At 39.7% G+C, this 14,254-nt stretch overlaps 1 protein-coding gene across 1 annotated transcript in view; it reads left to right on the top strand.

Annotated features, from left to right (window-relative positions):
- The first annotated feature begins 1,320 nt into the window (after positions 1-1,320).
- Positions 1,321-14,254, top strand: part of osr1 (odd-skipped related transcription factor 1) — a 38,108-nt gene continuing 25,174 nt past the window's right edge. Inside the window, exon 1 of the mRNA XM_048597379.1 lies at positions 1,321-1,426. The gene's annotated coding sequence lies outside the window, so the exon portion shown is untranslated. The remainder of the gene's footprint in view (positions 1,427-14,254) is intronic.

Raw genomic sequence — 14,254 nt, 5'->3', positions numbered from 1 at the left:
GTTGGGAAATGCGGACAGAGCTCACTGACAAAGGAATAAGAAGAAGAAGCAAAGGCCAGGACTGGAGTAGAAAGCCTTAGACGCTCGTTGGAGAACCAGGAAGGGGAAATAGAACAGGGAGGCAACTATTAGATATCTACCCAAGTGGGAGAGGTTTCATGGAGGGGAGAGAGATGTTAGACAGAGAGAGAAGGAGGGAGAGGGGCTGTGGGAGAGAGAGAGGGAGGGAGAGAGAGAGAGAGAGAGAAACATCCCTTTGTGACTGGCAGACAATATAATTAGTGTAAACCAGTCATGGGAAGTTCATAGTAGGAGGGTCTCCAACTGAACTCAGTACCCAGATGATTAGAGATCAGGAGTATGCTGATGGACCTGCAACATTGAGCAAACATCTATAAATTGTTCACTTCTCTGACAAAGCTTTTGCACCAATGTTTATAAAGATTCATTGCCACTGGAATAAATAACACATCTTGTACAATCTTCACATAGTGCTTGTGTTTAAATTGCCTCCACATTGAATATCTTTCACTTTCAATAAATTCTTACAGAGTGAACTAAGGATTGGGACTTATATATTTTAAACTGAAATATAAACAAACTTGTTTTTTGATTATATTGAAATATCATTTTTTTTTATCATAATGGAATAAATTGATCTTCCACAAATCTGATATAGCTTTCCAGGGTCAGAGAGGTTGTTCAGCTCTATGCCATTGTGTGTTCTCCAATTACAGCTCATTAATAAGACTTAATATAAGCATTTGTTAATACAGATATCACAAATTAGAGGGGAAGGTCTTATCAATTCAGTGATTGCTAAAGATCTGCCTTCAATAATGCTCTGTACGAGTTTTGATGTTTAATTACATGTGCAGGGGCCAGATGTTGCTATAGTTTTGTAGTTGTAATGATGGCAAAGTCCGACAGTTTTGGTTTTGTAACTAGAAGAACCAGGCCCTTATTTCAGGTTGTACAAGAGGACCAATGTTATTTTTGGAATACAATGGTGTGTTTCAATGTAGCTTGTTTCACTGTGTGTTCCAAAATGAGAAAAGCTTCCCATTCTGTCTCTTGGAGGTGATGACTGTCTTTTGCAAGAATGTAATTATTGTGTTGTAACGGAATTGACAATCCAATGGTTTTGATGAATGGTACTCTCCTATCTGTAATATTTTGGAAATTACAATTTGGCCATTAACTTTATTGATCCCCAAAGATTAGTAAAAGGCGTTTGCAGCATGAATAATGATCGTATCTGTTAATTTGGCAGCATGAACATGGCAGTGCAGAACATCCAACTCCGATCATTACAGAGAACATTTAGAAGTTTGCAGAGTTCTCTTCCAGACTTGACACTTCTTTACAAGATATAACAATGGAAAGGGAGAGACGTAGGCTCACAGATTCCTGCACTTTGGAGAATGTAAGTAGACAATTATGCCTCTGCTGAGCCAAGAGATTTTGACAGGGTCAAAGTACTTTGGCATTCCATTCAGAATAAACTTGGCACTTCAGAATAAATTTGAATTATTTTTTCAGACATATTAAAGAAGCATCTGCTCTTGCATGATGGGATGCTATCATCTATCTTAAGTTCGAATACTTCTATCTTCTGACCTCAGTAATATGCACCACTATTTAAAGTTTGCAGTTTGCTAGGGGAGATATGTCTGCTCATAAAGGCAAGGCTAATTGATCAAAGGGTTGTTGCTGTGGAGACATCTTTCACTGAAAATAAAATCACTTCAACACATTTTCTTCAATTAGTTTTTCCCTGTATTCTGTAGTACCCTTTAAAAGTACTGTATTGGTCTGAATTAGTTTCTGAAGGGAGCACTGTGAATTTCCGTGGCAGAGGCTCAGTTATAATAATCTCACCTCTGAGTCCAAAGGTTATAATTTCAAGCCTCACTCCAAAGACGTGCTCACATAATTCACCCTAACACTTCATTGCAGTACTGAGGGAATACTGCACTATCAGGTCAAACAGTAAAGGCCTCATTTGCCCCTTCAAATAGATATTGTTTTTTAAAAACACTATTTGAAGAAAAAGAGAAGATTCTCCAGATGACTTGGCCAACATGATTCCTGAATAAGGGGTGACAAAAGAAAAGTTGTGAAGGAATTTTCTTGGTTCAATAATTAACAAGAGGCAATGGCCTAGTGGTGTTATCGCTAGACTGTTAATCCAGAGACCCAGTGAATGTTTCTGCCACAGCAGATGGTGGGATTTGAATTCAATAAAAATCTGCAATTAAGAGTCTGATGATGACCATTAATCCATTGTCGATTGTCAGGAAAAACCCATCTGATTCACTGATGTCTTTTAGGGAAATAAATTGTAATCCTTACTTGGTCTGTCCTACATGTAACTTCAGACCCACAGCAATATGATTGACTCTTAACTGCCCTCTGGGCATTTGGGGATGGTTAATAAATGTGGGCACTAGCCAACAATGCCTTTATCCTGTGAATGAAAAAATTATCACTAAAACTGATTATCTTATAATCAACTCCATTATTTTTGCTTGATTACGTTGGATACAAATTGCTGCCACAATTATTTATATTGTCCAAGAAATGCTTTGGAATTTTTACGCATTTCTAAAGTGATATATCAATGCATGTCCATTGTTTTTTTTATTGTTCTTCCCCAATAACAAGGCTTCATTTTGTGATCAATGTGCTGGAGGAAGTGAAGCAGCAAGAGGCTTTAAACTAAAGCAAATAGTCAGGCAGCAGAAATGAACCTCAAAGAGGGTTCTATGCATTCAGAAATAAGCTGTAGGATCATCCCAGGAGCTTTTTTTTTGAGGCCATTCTTCAGTAAGAAAGGTTTGGATGAGCTCTTTGTTGCTGCAGCCGGATCTCTAACCATGATCCACAAAACTGACAGCTGTGACTCAGAAATATAAACCAGATTCCCTCAGTCACCTGAATTTCTTTAGCACTGTTTCCTCTTAAGTTACATCAGGGGGTGAGCACAAATCAGGTAAGACAGACATTTGACAGGCCTACTGACAGGTTGTTCAACAGAGTCCATGTGCTTTGGCATCACATCCAAGCTGCAGAAAGAGAGAATGAGCTTAGCATTCCTGCCATGTTGCAGTGTTCTCCATGATGCACAGTGCCATGGACATCACACATGTGATGGTGTAGCGTAATGACAACGCACGGGTCAATGAGATGAAGCTGTAGCACAAAATCACCACACACATATTATCAAGCCTGAGAGGATGGAATAACCTGTACCATACAGTTGTATTACAGAAATCAGCATTATGTGTAATAGTGTGTAAATAAAGGCTTGCTGGAATGCTCGAAAGACAGACAACAGCTATCCTTTGGGAAGGACTGATCCAACTAAGCGTCATTTCAGTAAATTTGGATCAAACCAGAAAGTGCCAGCAGAAACGCTGCTAGCTTTTGTGAACAGAAAGATGATCTAATTGTTGAACAAAAACAAACCAAAGAACTGAGATGTTGAAAACCTGAGACAAAAACAGAAATTGCTGCAAAACTTCAGCTGGTCTGGTAGCACCTGCGGAGAGAGAAGCAGAGTTAATGTTTCAGGTCCAGGGGCCTTTCTTCAGAATTTATAGCAACTGATAATTGTTAAACATCAGATGATCTGTCAGCTACCGCGACGCTTCCATTCTGCACAACTTAGCATTTCTTGACCTTTCCATAAGGACAAACAAGGGGCAAACACAGACAGAGAATGTATCTAATAGGTCTATGTGGCAACTAGAGTTGTGGCTGAAAAAAACCACAGGACAGTTAAAGGGAAGAGTTGATGCGTTGTCATCTCCAAAGGAATGATTAATACATCACAAACGTTTTGTAAGATCATCATAGCACACTGAAGCCTGCACACAATACTTTGTGGAAAGAAACCAATTTAGTATTAATAACAAATTATATTCTTATTGTACCTTTAACATAATAAACCATCGGTTCTGTAGAGATCATCAGATCTGGTCCTGCAAGTTAAAATGTTTACTGCAGTTGGCTGAACAACTGGTTTGTAAAACAGAGTGATGCTACTAGTGTGGTTTCAATGTCTGCACCAGATTTGCTTCTGAGATTACCATGATGGATTCTCTCCCTTTGCCTGTGGCATAGTGGCCCTCAGGTTAAACCACCGCGAGTTGTGTATCTCTAATCAGGAAGCAGTTTTATGGTCTGGTAAGATTATGGCAGCAGTTTTACACCACTGCCTCCATATAGATGGACTTTAGCTGTCATCATTCCACTGGTCCCTGGATCTGCCACCTCGACGATGACAATAATAGCCAATTTTATGCGCCAGCCATGGTGATAGAGGCTCTGACTACTTCCTGGTTGGCTCTCCTCTGGTGATCAGCTGGAGATGTCAGTGATGATGTCACTTGCTGAATTAGTGTCTGGAAGGAAATTAAAGATTCTGAGATGTTACTGCCAATTGCAGCAGATCCTATTGGACTGCCTTCAGAGTCTACATGATGTTCCTTTGACATCCTGTTTTCAGAAGAGAATCTCATTACCAGTTTTGTTTTTAGCTTCTGTTTAACAAGTAGACACAGTCTTTCCCACCTAATATGTCTTACACATTGAAGAGAATGTTGGTAGGTAGACAAACAGGAGGATTGAAGGGTAATACGCAAAATGTTGACTGTTCCTTTCCTCCAGATGCTGCCTGGCTTGCTGTGTTCTTCCAGTCTCCTGTTTGTCTACTTTGGATTCTAGTCTCTGCTCTCTAAGAATGCTGCTGGGATTGGTAAAAGCTGCTGAGTGTTGGTGGAAATGAGATGTGGAGGTTTACTGAACATGAGAGAGTCAGGATGAAACCATATGCTGTTTCATTGATCAGTGTTATTCCCCCTCTACTGATCTTCTGAGAGGAATAAAATGTTACTTACACATTAACTTCAATTGAACACGTGCAAAAGGATCCAAATTAGATTGATTTTGGATCACGGGGAACTGGAGCCTGAGTTTGTGAGGCTTCATAGACACAGAGGGCCATAGGAACTGAAGTAGGTCATCCAGCCTGACAAGCCTCCTCTAGCATTCAGTACGAGCACAGCCAATCAATCACTTCAATGTCTTCTGTCCACACTATCCCATAACTCTTTATACTGTTGAAAGTCGGAAATCTATCAACTTCTTTAAATATATTTTCCACAGCCCCCAGGCGTAGAAGATTCCAAGGATTCACAATCCTCTGAGTAAAAAAAAATTCTCCTTTTCTGGTCTCAGACGGCATTCCTGTTATTTTTTGTTGTGCCCCTTTGTTCTAGACTCCCCAGCAAAGGGAAACATGTCACCTGCATCTATCCTGTTTATCCTTTTGAGTACTTTACAGATTTTTTGAAACTCTAGCAAATATAGTCCCATTTGCCCAAACTCTCTTGGACAGTTCTGACACCTCAGAAACAAATCTGGTGAATCTTCATTGCAGTTTGTCCAAGGCAATAATATTTTTTTCTGGGGTGTGGAATATCCTTACAAAGGTAAGGAGACCAGAATTGCACACAGTACCACAGTCTAACTAAGCTTCTCTAAAATTAAAGCAAGGACTCCTCTACTCCAGTACTCAACTCCTCTTGCGATAAAGGCATTCCTGTTCCATTAGAGTCATAGAGTCATACAGCATGGAAACACACCCTTCAGTCCAAATCAGCCATGCTGACCAGGTTTCCCAAACCAAACTAGTCCGCTTTGCCTGCCTTTGGCCCATATCCCTCTAAACCCTTCCTACTCATGTACCTGTCTAAATGCATTTTGAATGCTGTAATTTTACTTGCATTTACTACTTCTGGCGCTTCATTCCATATATGAACAATCCTCCGTGTGAAAAAAGTTGCCCCCTTTTAAATCGGTCTCTTCTCACCTTAAAAGTGTGCCCTCTAGTTTTGAACTCCCTATACCTAGGGAAAACATGTTTGCTAATCACCTTATCTATGCCCCTCATGATTTTATAAATCTCTATAAGGTCACCCCTCAATCTCCTACATTCGAGTTTAAAAAAAGTTCCAGCCTATGTAACCTCTCCTTATAACTCAAACCCTCCAGTCCTGGATAACATCTTTGTAAATCTTTTCTGCACCCCCTCCAATTTGATGATATCCTTCCCATTGCAAGGCAACTAGAATTGTACACAGTACTCCAAAAGTGGTCTCACCAATATCCTGTACAAATAGAAACTGATATTTTAACTCTTATAGTCAGTGATCTGAGCATTGGCAGCCTTCTTAATTATTTTTCCTAATAGCTTGTTGTACCTGCATGTTAGCCATCAATGATATATTGACAAGGATACCATAGTCCCTTTGTAGATCTACACTTTCCAACTTTGCACCATTTAAAAAATACTTTCCACATCTGTTCTTCCAGCCAAAGTGGATAATCTCACAATATCCCATTGGTCCTAATGTTCAAATCATTAATGTACACTGTGAGCAGCTAGGGTCCAAAGACTGATCCCTGTGGAAAACCACAAACCACAATCTGCCAACATGAGAATGCCCCATCTATTCCTACTGTCTGTTTTCTGTCTGTCAGCTAACCCTTAATTCATGCCATTGCATTACCACCTATGTTGTATGCTTTAATGCTGCTAACCAACCTCCTGTGTGGGATCTTATCAGGGGACTTTCCAAAATCCTAAATATGTGCTATTCATCAACTATCTTTTATAAATTTTGTTGGGAATATTGTTAAGAAATTCTAATAAGTTCATCAAACATTATTTCCCATTTGAAAAGCCATGCAGACTACGTACAAACTGATCATTTTTATCCAAGTATTCACTTTTCATGTTCTTTATGATAGTTCTAGCATTTTCCCAACTACTGATGTAGAATTGACATGTTTGTAGAGGGACATTTCTATGGCTTTAAGAGGCGTATTTCGTCTTTTTTTTTTTTGAAGAGAGGTTTTGAGCTTTAGTTGTTGACCTGTACCTTTCAAGCCAATGAAGTAAACAGCTTGTGAGGCTTTTTTAAAAAAAAAATGGTTGTAAGCCATGTAATGGTTCTTTAATTACTGTCCATTATCTATGTACAGTCATGCATTTAATGCGTTTTCCAAATCTAATTCAACTGATTTGTGCTTCATGCTTTTATTACTTCCCTCATTCAAATTTAACATCTTGCTCCAATATGAAACATAGAAAATAAGAGCAGGAGGAGGCCGTGTGACCCTTTGAGCCTGCTCCACATTCATCACAATCATGTCTGATCGTCCAACTCAATAGCTTAGTCCTGCTTTTTCCCCATAACCTTTGATCCCATTCACCCCAAGTGTTATGTCTAGCCACCTCTTGAATACATTCAATGTTTTGACATTAACTACTTCCTGTGGTAATGAATTCCACAGGCTCACCACTCTTTGGGTGAAGAAATGTCTCCTCATCTCTGTCCTAAATGGTCTACCCCGAATCCTCATACTGTGACCCCTGGTTCTGGACACACCCACCATTGTGAACATCCTTCCTGCATCTGCCCTGTCCAGTCCTGTTCGAGTTTTATAAGTCTCTATGAGAACCCCTCTCCATTCGTCTGAACTCCAGCAAAAATTATCCAACCTAGTCCATCTCTCCTCATAACCACCATTCTCGGAGTCAGCCTGGTAAACCTTTTCTGCACTCCTTCGAAAGGAAGAGCATCCTTTCTCAGAAAAGGAGACCAAAACTGCACACAATATTCCAGGTATGGTCTCACCAAGGCCCTGTATAACTGCAACAACACATCTCTGCTCCTGTACTCGAAACCTCTCACAATGAAGGCCATTTGCCTTCTTGACTGCCTGCTGCCCCTGCATGCTTACCTTCACCGACTGGTGCACAAGGACACCCAGGTCCCGCTACACACTCCCCTCTCCCAATTTACAGCCATTCAGGTAGTAATCTGCCTTCTTATTTTTGCTTCCAAAGTGAATAATCTCACATTTATATCTGCCGTTGATTTGCCCACTCACCCAACCTATCGAGATTCTACTGAAGGATCTCTGCATCCTCATCACAGTTCACTCTCCCATCCAACTTGGCATCATCTGCAAACTTTGAGATGTTACATTTTGTTCCCTCATACAAATCAATACTATATAATGTGAATAGCTGGGGTCCAGCACCGATCCTTGTGGCACCCCACTATTTACTGCCTGCCAATTTGAAAAGGACCCATTAATTCCTACTCTTTGTTTCCCCTCTGTTAACCAGTTTTCTATCCATCTCAATACATTTCCCCCAAACCTAAGCACTTTAATCTTGCACAATAATCTCTTATGTAGGTTTTTGTCAAATGCTTTCTGAAAGACCAAATATATCCCATTGACTGGTTCCCCCTTGTCAACTGTATGAGTTACATCTTCATAGAATTCTAATAGATTTGTCAAACATGATTTCCCCTTCTAACTCTGTCTAATCCTGCCACTGCTTTCTAAATGGTTTGCTATAAAGTCCTTGATAATGGATTTGAGAATTTTCACAACTACCGATGTTAGGTTTATTGGTCTATAATTCCCTGTTTTCTCTCTGCCTCCCTTTCTGAATATTGGAGTGACATTAGTCACCCTCCAATCTGCAGGGACTGTTCCAGAGTCTATAGAATCCTGGAAGATGACCACCAATGCATCCACTATTTCTAGAGCCACTTCCTTAAGTACTCTGGATATGGATTATCAAGTCTAAGGGATTTATTTGCTTCAATCCCATCAATTTTCTGTGCACCATTTATGCACTAATATTGATCTCCCTCAATTCTTTCCTGTCACTAAATCTTGCATTCTCCAACATTTCTGCTATCTGATTTGTGTCATCTCTTGTAAAGACAGAACCAAAGTATATATTCAGTTCTTCAGCCATTTCTTTGTCTCCTATTATACATTCCCCCATTTCTGTCTGTAGGGGGCCTACATTTGTCTTCACCAATCTCTTTCTCTTCACATATCTATAGAAACTGTTAGTATCTGTCTTCCTCGCAAGCTTACTTTTGTATTGTATTTTCCCTTTCTTAATCAATCCCTTGGTCCTTCTTTGCTGAATTCTAAATTGCTTCCAATCCTCAGACTAATTATTTTTCTTGGCCAATCTGTATGCTTCTTCCTTGTATCAGATGCTGTCTCTAATTTCATTTTTAAGACATGGATTGTCCCTCTTACCCATTTTGCTTTTGTGCCAGTCAGGAATAAAGAGTTGTTGCAGTTCCCCCGTGCATTCCTTGCTATTGCCTATCCACTGTCATCCCTTTAAGTAACTGTCCCCAATCTCCCCGACTCTCCCCAAGGCCAACTCACGTTTCATATCTTCATAGCTTCCTTTATTAGGATTCAGCACCCTAGTCTCCAAATCAACTACCTTACGCTCCATCTTGATTAAATATTCCATCATGTAATGGTTGCTCATTCCCAATGGGGTCTCACACAGCTAGATTGGCAATGATTCCCTTCTCATTAAACAGTACCCAGTCTAAGATGATCTGCCCTCTAGTTGGTTCCTCCACATATTGGTCAAGAAAACCATCTCGTGTACACTTGAGGAATTCCTCTTCTACAGCATTGTGGCTAATTTCATTTGCCCAATCTATGTGCAAATTAAAATCATCCATGATCACTGATATTCCCTTATCACATGCATCTTTAATTTCTTGTTTAATGCCAATCCCAACATCGACACTGCAGTTTGAACTATCTTACTTTCAAACATAATGTAAAATCCAATCATATTGTGGTCATGATCCTTTTACACAAACATTTCTGGGAGTCCCACAAGTAAGGACACAAAGGGCCAGGATGAACTCTTCCTGGGATGATGACAGGCTTGTTGCAAGATTTTGAATCTTCTGATTGTACAGATTTACAGGATGAATTCTGGTACGAAGAAATTATGGTAAATGACAAGAGCATTACTTTTAAATTGGATACAAGGGTACATATAAAAGTTACACCATGGCTAAGGAAAAGATTTTCAGATCATCCTCCAGTTAACTTTATGACACTGGACATGTTAACAGCAAAGTGAAGGGCGGATGTAGCTGCACATTGTTACAATGGAAGGTAGATCATAAAAATCTTTTATGTTAATCCCAACAATGATGACACACATTTTTACAACCATGTACAGAAAGTACCTACATGAACTTGACATATTTAGAGCAAAATTGTAAAGCCTGGGAACAATCTATCAAGAGGAAGTTCAATAATTATCAGCATCTAAGAAAAAGATGTTCAGGGAAAAGGAGATCCTTAATTCCAAGCCTATCTTTATCATTGAGACCTTCCAAAGCTAATGACTGTATTGGATCAAATTAGCATAGAGCATCAAATGGAGTTTTAAAATGCTAGAAGTAACCAAGATTTTGAGAGGTCCAACTTCCTTAATGACACCAAGGAACTTGGAATCCAATTATTGGCAGTCACAATGGCAATCAAACATTGTAAAATAGTAAAACAAAACACAGCCTTTAAAATCCTTTACAAAGACAGCCAGTGTCCTTGTCCAATTGATGCAAAATCACTTGGAGCTTGAGGATTACTGTACAACATTATCTGAAGAACGCATTCTACCATGATCTATTAATGATAACCTCGGAGGGCAAAGAAAGAACTGTCAAAGGAAGAACAATTTTCACCTCAATCTTCATCAGACTATCATGGAAAAGCAACCCCTTGTTAAAGACAGAGGTCTCTTTATGTAGACGGATGATCTTTTGAAAAGTGGGTTGGAAACACATGAGGAAGTAACTCAATTGGCCATCCAGCCTGCAAATAACAGGAATTTCTTATAGGTCTTGATCCAGAAGTGCATTCTCTCACAGGCAATATTGCACTTCTACTTTCTGATGGAGACCCTGAAATGTTGTTGCCTACAGAGAAGTGGTTATCCCACTCCATCAATGCATTAACACTCCCGGACATAAACAAGGAAGCCCATGCATCCAATATATTTTCCAAAAGTGCTGAGAATACTGCTGGACATTAATGCATCAACCCAAATAAATTTGCTAGTGAGGGTGGAGGATGGTATACAGGACTAAAGAATTAAATGTTAATGGGTAAATGTGGTACCATAGAATAGCTTAGGGAGTGGTGAGGCTGGGAGTTGTAAAATACAGGGTTAATTATACCTTTACACCAAGAACAGCTACTGAGTATGTGCAAAAGGAGCTTTGTCAGTGATCAGTTCACAAGCACTAGCCTAACTGTAAGACTCCAGCTGCAGAACTTTACTTATTATGCCTTATAATTAGTCACATTTAACCAAAAAACAAAGAACTGCAGATACTGAAACAAAAACAGAAATTGCTGGAGAAGCTTAGCAGTTCTGGCAACATATGTGGATAGAAAGACAGTTTCAAGTTCAATGACGCTTCTTCAAAACCAGGTTCACTGGACCCAAAACATTAACACTGTTTCCCTCTCCACAGGTGATGCCAGACCCACTGAGCTTTTTCAGCAATTTCTGTTTTTATTTCACATCTAACAAAGCCTCTGAGCATTCATTTATAAGAGGGGAGACTTCATATTTCTACACTCCTGAATTTATACTTTCTGTATGAGTTGTGGTTCAGTATCCCTGCTCTGTTGGAGACAGATAGTAGGAACTGCAGATGCTGGAGCATCTGGGTTAATAAGGTGTAGAGCTGGATGAACACAGCAGGCCAAGCAGAATCAGAGGAGCAGGAAGGCTAACATTTCGGGCCTAGACCCTTCTTCAGAAATTTCTGAAGAAGGGTCTAGGCCCGAAACTTTAGCCTTCCTACTCCTCTGATGCTGCTTCGCCTGCTGTGTTCATCCAGCTCTACATCTTGTTATCCCTGCTCTATTGGAGATGTCTTCTATCAAGGAAGGCTCTTTTGGCAGTGGTCTATCTACAGGGAAGAATGACAGAAACAGAAGTGAACATGACCAATCAAGAAATGGAAATGCAGATAAATACTGATTAGAAGATGGAAGTGTAAGGTTATGTATCGACATAGTCACCTGGTCAGGGAAATTTTGTGCCAATCTGGATGAGCTGCAATGATGGTATTGTACATGCTCGCTGTACCTTTTCTTATTGATGCAAGAATTTTTACACAAAATTCCCCAGAAACATGGTAAGTATATGAAGGTTAGGCTTGAGGTTTAAACATGGATTCTAGGTGCAAAGGGAGAAATGAGGTGGGAGAAGACTGAGTTTCCACGTAATGAGTGGACAACAGTGTTTTCAGGTTCCAAAAGATAATTGCTTTGTGTGAGTGTAGATATGCAACCATACAGGAAAAGGATGCATGTACCTTTAAGGTGTGAAAGGTTTGCAGTGTTAGTGTTACGTTAGTGAGGTTTAAGAGTGTGGGTGCCCCAACAATGAAGAAAGTTGGGCCTTATCTTGCCTTTAATGATGAAACCATTGGCTTTTATCGGTACTGTTATATAATCATTGATGTGTAGGAGTTGACGCTTGCGCTGAATGTCTCAGGTTGTCCCATTTAATGTGGTAAGGCTGAGTCATGTATAATTTGCTGCCTGGCATACAATTGGGAGAGTCTATTGCTTCCTTTTTACCACTTCTGCTCAAAAGGTTTGTAGTTCCCATAGAAATTTAACATCCTATTTGTCAAGGTTGTGACCTGGCAATATGTCCCACCACCCCTCCAAAAAAAAACAGCTATGACCCAGTGGATTTTAGAGAGAGTCAATTCAGAAGATGGTGGGAAACACCCTGACTGGTTCATATGTGAGTAGAGCTGAGGAAAAAAAGAATTTGTGAAGACTCCCCTTGCTGTCTCCAAATGCTTTTAGGAACATTTGTTTCAGAGATTAATGAGGTTTCCCGCACTCAAACAGTTGGGCTGCATTTTCACAGCATTTAACCTTCATTTGTACCAATGCAAATAAACATGCTCTCAGTGCTCCCTCTGCTGACGATTTTATGGGGCTAAACAAACATCGAGGAAATTCAGGGCAATGTTTCTTGATCCTACGATTATGACTGGATTTGAAATGCGTTTAGACTGACATTTTCCACGCCATGGAGTAAATTCGGTACCGGCCTCTTGCTGGATCCTTACGAGGGCTAAAGCTACTTTGGTAAAGTCATGAGTGTATCCACGTCAGCACAGGCACTAACGAAATGTAATAGATCAGCAGCCCATTATGTATATTGTCTAAATAAAAACTGAAAGAACTGCGGATGCTGTAAATCAGGAACAAAAACAAAGTTGCTGGAAAAGCTCAGCAGGTCTGGCAGCATCTGTGAAGGAAAATAAAATAGAGTTAACGTTTCAGGTCCGGTGACCCTTCCTCAGAACATATCGTCTATTTTGTCTTTCCACTGACTTTTCAAAAGTTTCACCCAATTTATGCGCGCTTGTGTACTGAAGTTCGACCTAGAGCGTCAGTGTCCGTTATTGAACAGCCTGCTAACAGTCACAATCTGCACTCACACACATGAAAAAAATAACTTTGACAAGTTACTGAAGGTGACCAGCGTTCTCAGCACGACTGAGCTAACTTTAGCAGAGAACTGAAATTACTGGAACATTAAAATATTCTAAATAATCAGCGGTATATCATTGTGCGTTAATGAAGCATTTTGCACCCAATTAACACTTTATTGATACTAGCTTTCAACTATCTGTCACACTCAGCTATTTTTCGGTGCACCCCAAATACAACATAAGGATGCGACGCAAAAACATGTTGCTTTGTTACAAACTTACTGCAGAGCCGCTCGTGAATATTCAAAAGTCAATGAAATCCAGAAAGCATCAGGGAGTTTTCTTAGTGGCTTATTGTATTAACTGGATGCACAAAAGAATCATATCTTTGTTTTCATTATAAATCTTTTCTCCATTTTTTCTTTCTCTCATCAATACTCATAAACAGAATTCCAGTGAAAAATAATTTTCTTTTTAAAACACTTGTACATAGTGTTTGACGCCAGAAAACAACGCTGGATAAAAAGAATACAATGTGCAGTGTCAAGCTCGTGTAACCTAAAACCATCCAAAATGGCTTTGCAGCTATACTTCAGAAATGACAAGCGCTGGAGATAAATTGTAGCATTAAATAGATTCACTCTATTTTATGGAGCGTCCAGAACAAACAGTTCCGTGTTGGAATGAGCTCTGGCATAAACTGAAGATTCATGCAATGCAAAAGCACGCCACTCATTGTGGGGAGATTACTCATACTGACAACAGGGAATCTCCTCCATGCCCTCCTGGTACATTTCAGTATTCGTTTCTTTATTGAAAAATAACTTCTGACAGGTTAATTTTTGATC

The sequence above is a fragment of the Rhincodon typus genome, chromosome 5 (genome assembly GCF_021869965.1).
Source record: "Rhincodon typus isolate 14 chromosome 5, sRhiTyp1.1, whole genome shotgun sequence".
NCBI classification, from domain to species: Eukaryota; Metazoa; Chordata; class Chondrichthyes; order Orectolobiformes; family Rhincodontidae; genus Rhincodon; species Rhincodon typus.
This window is presented reverse-complemented; position numbering and strand designations above follow the sequence as displayed.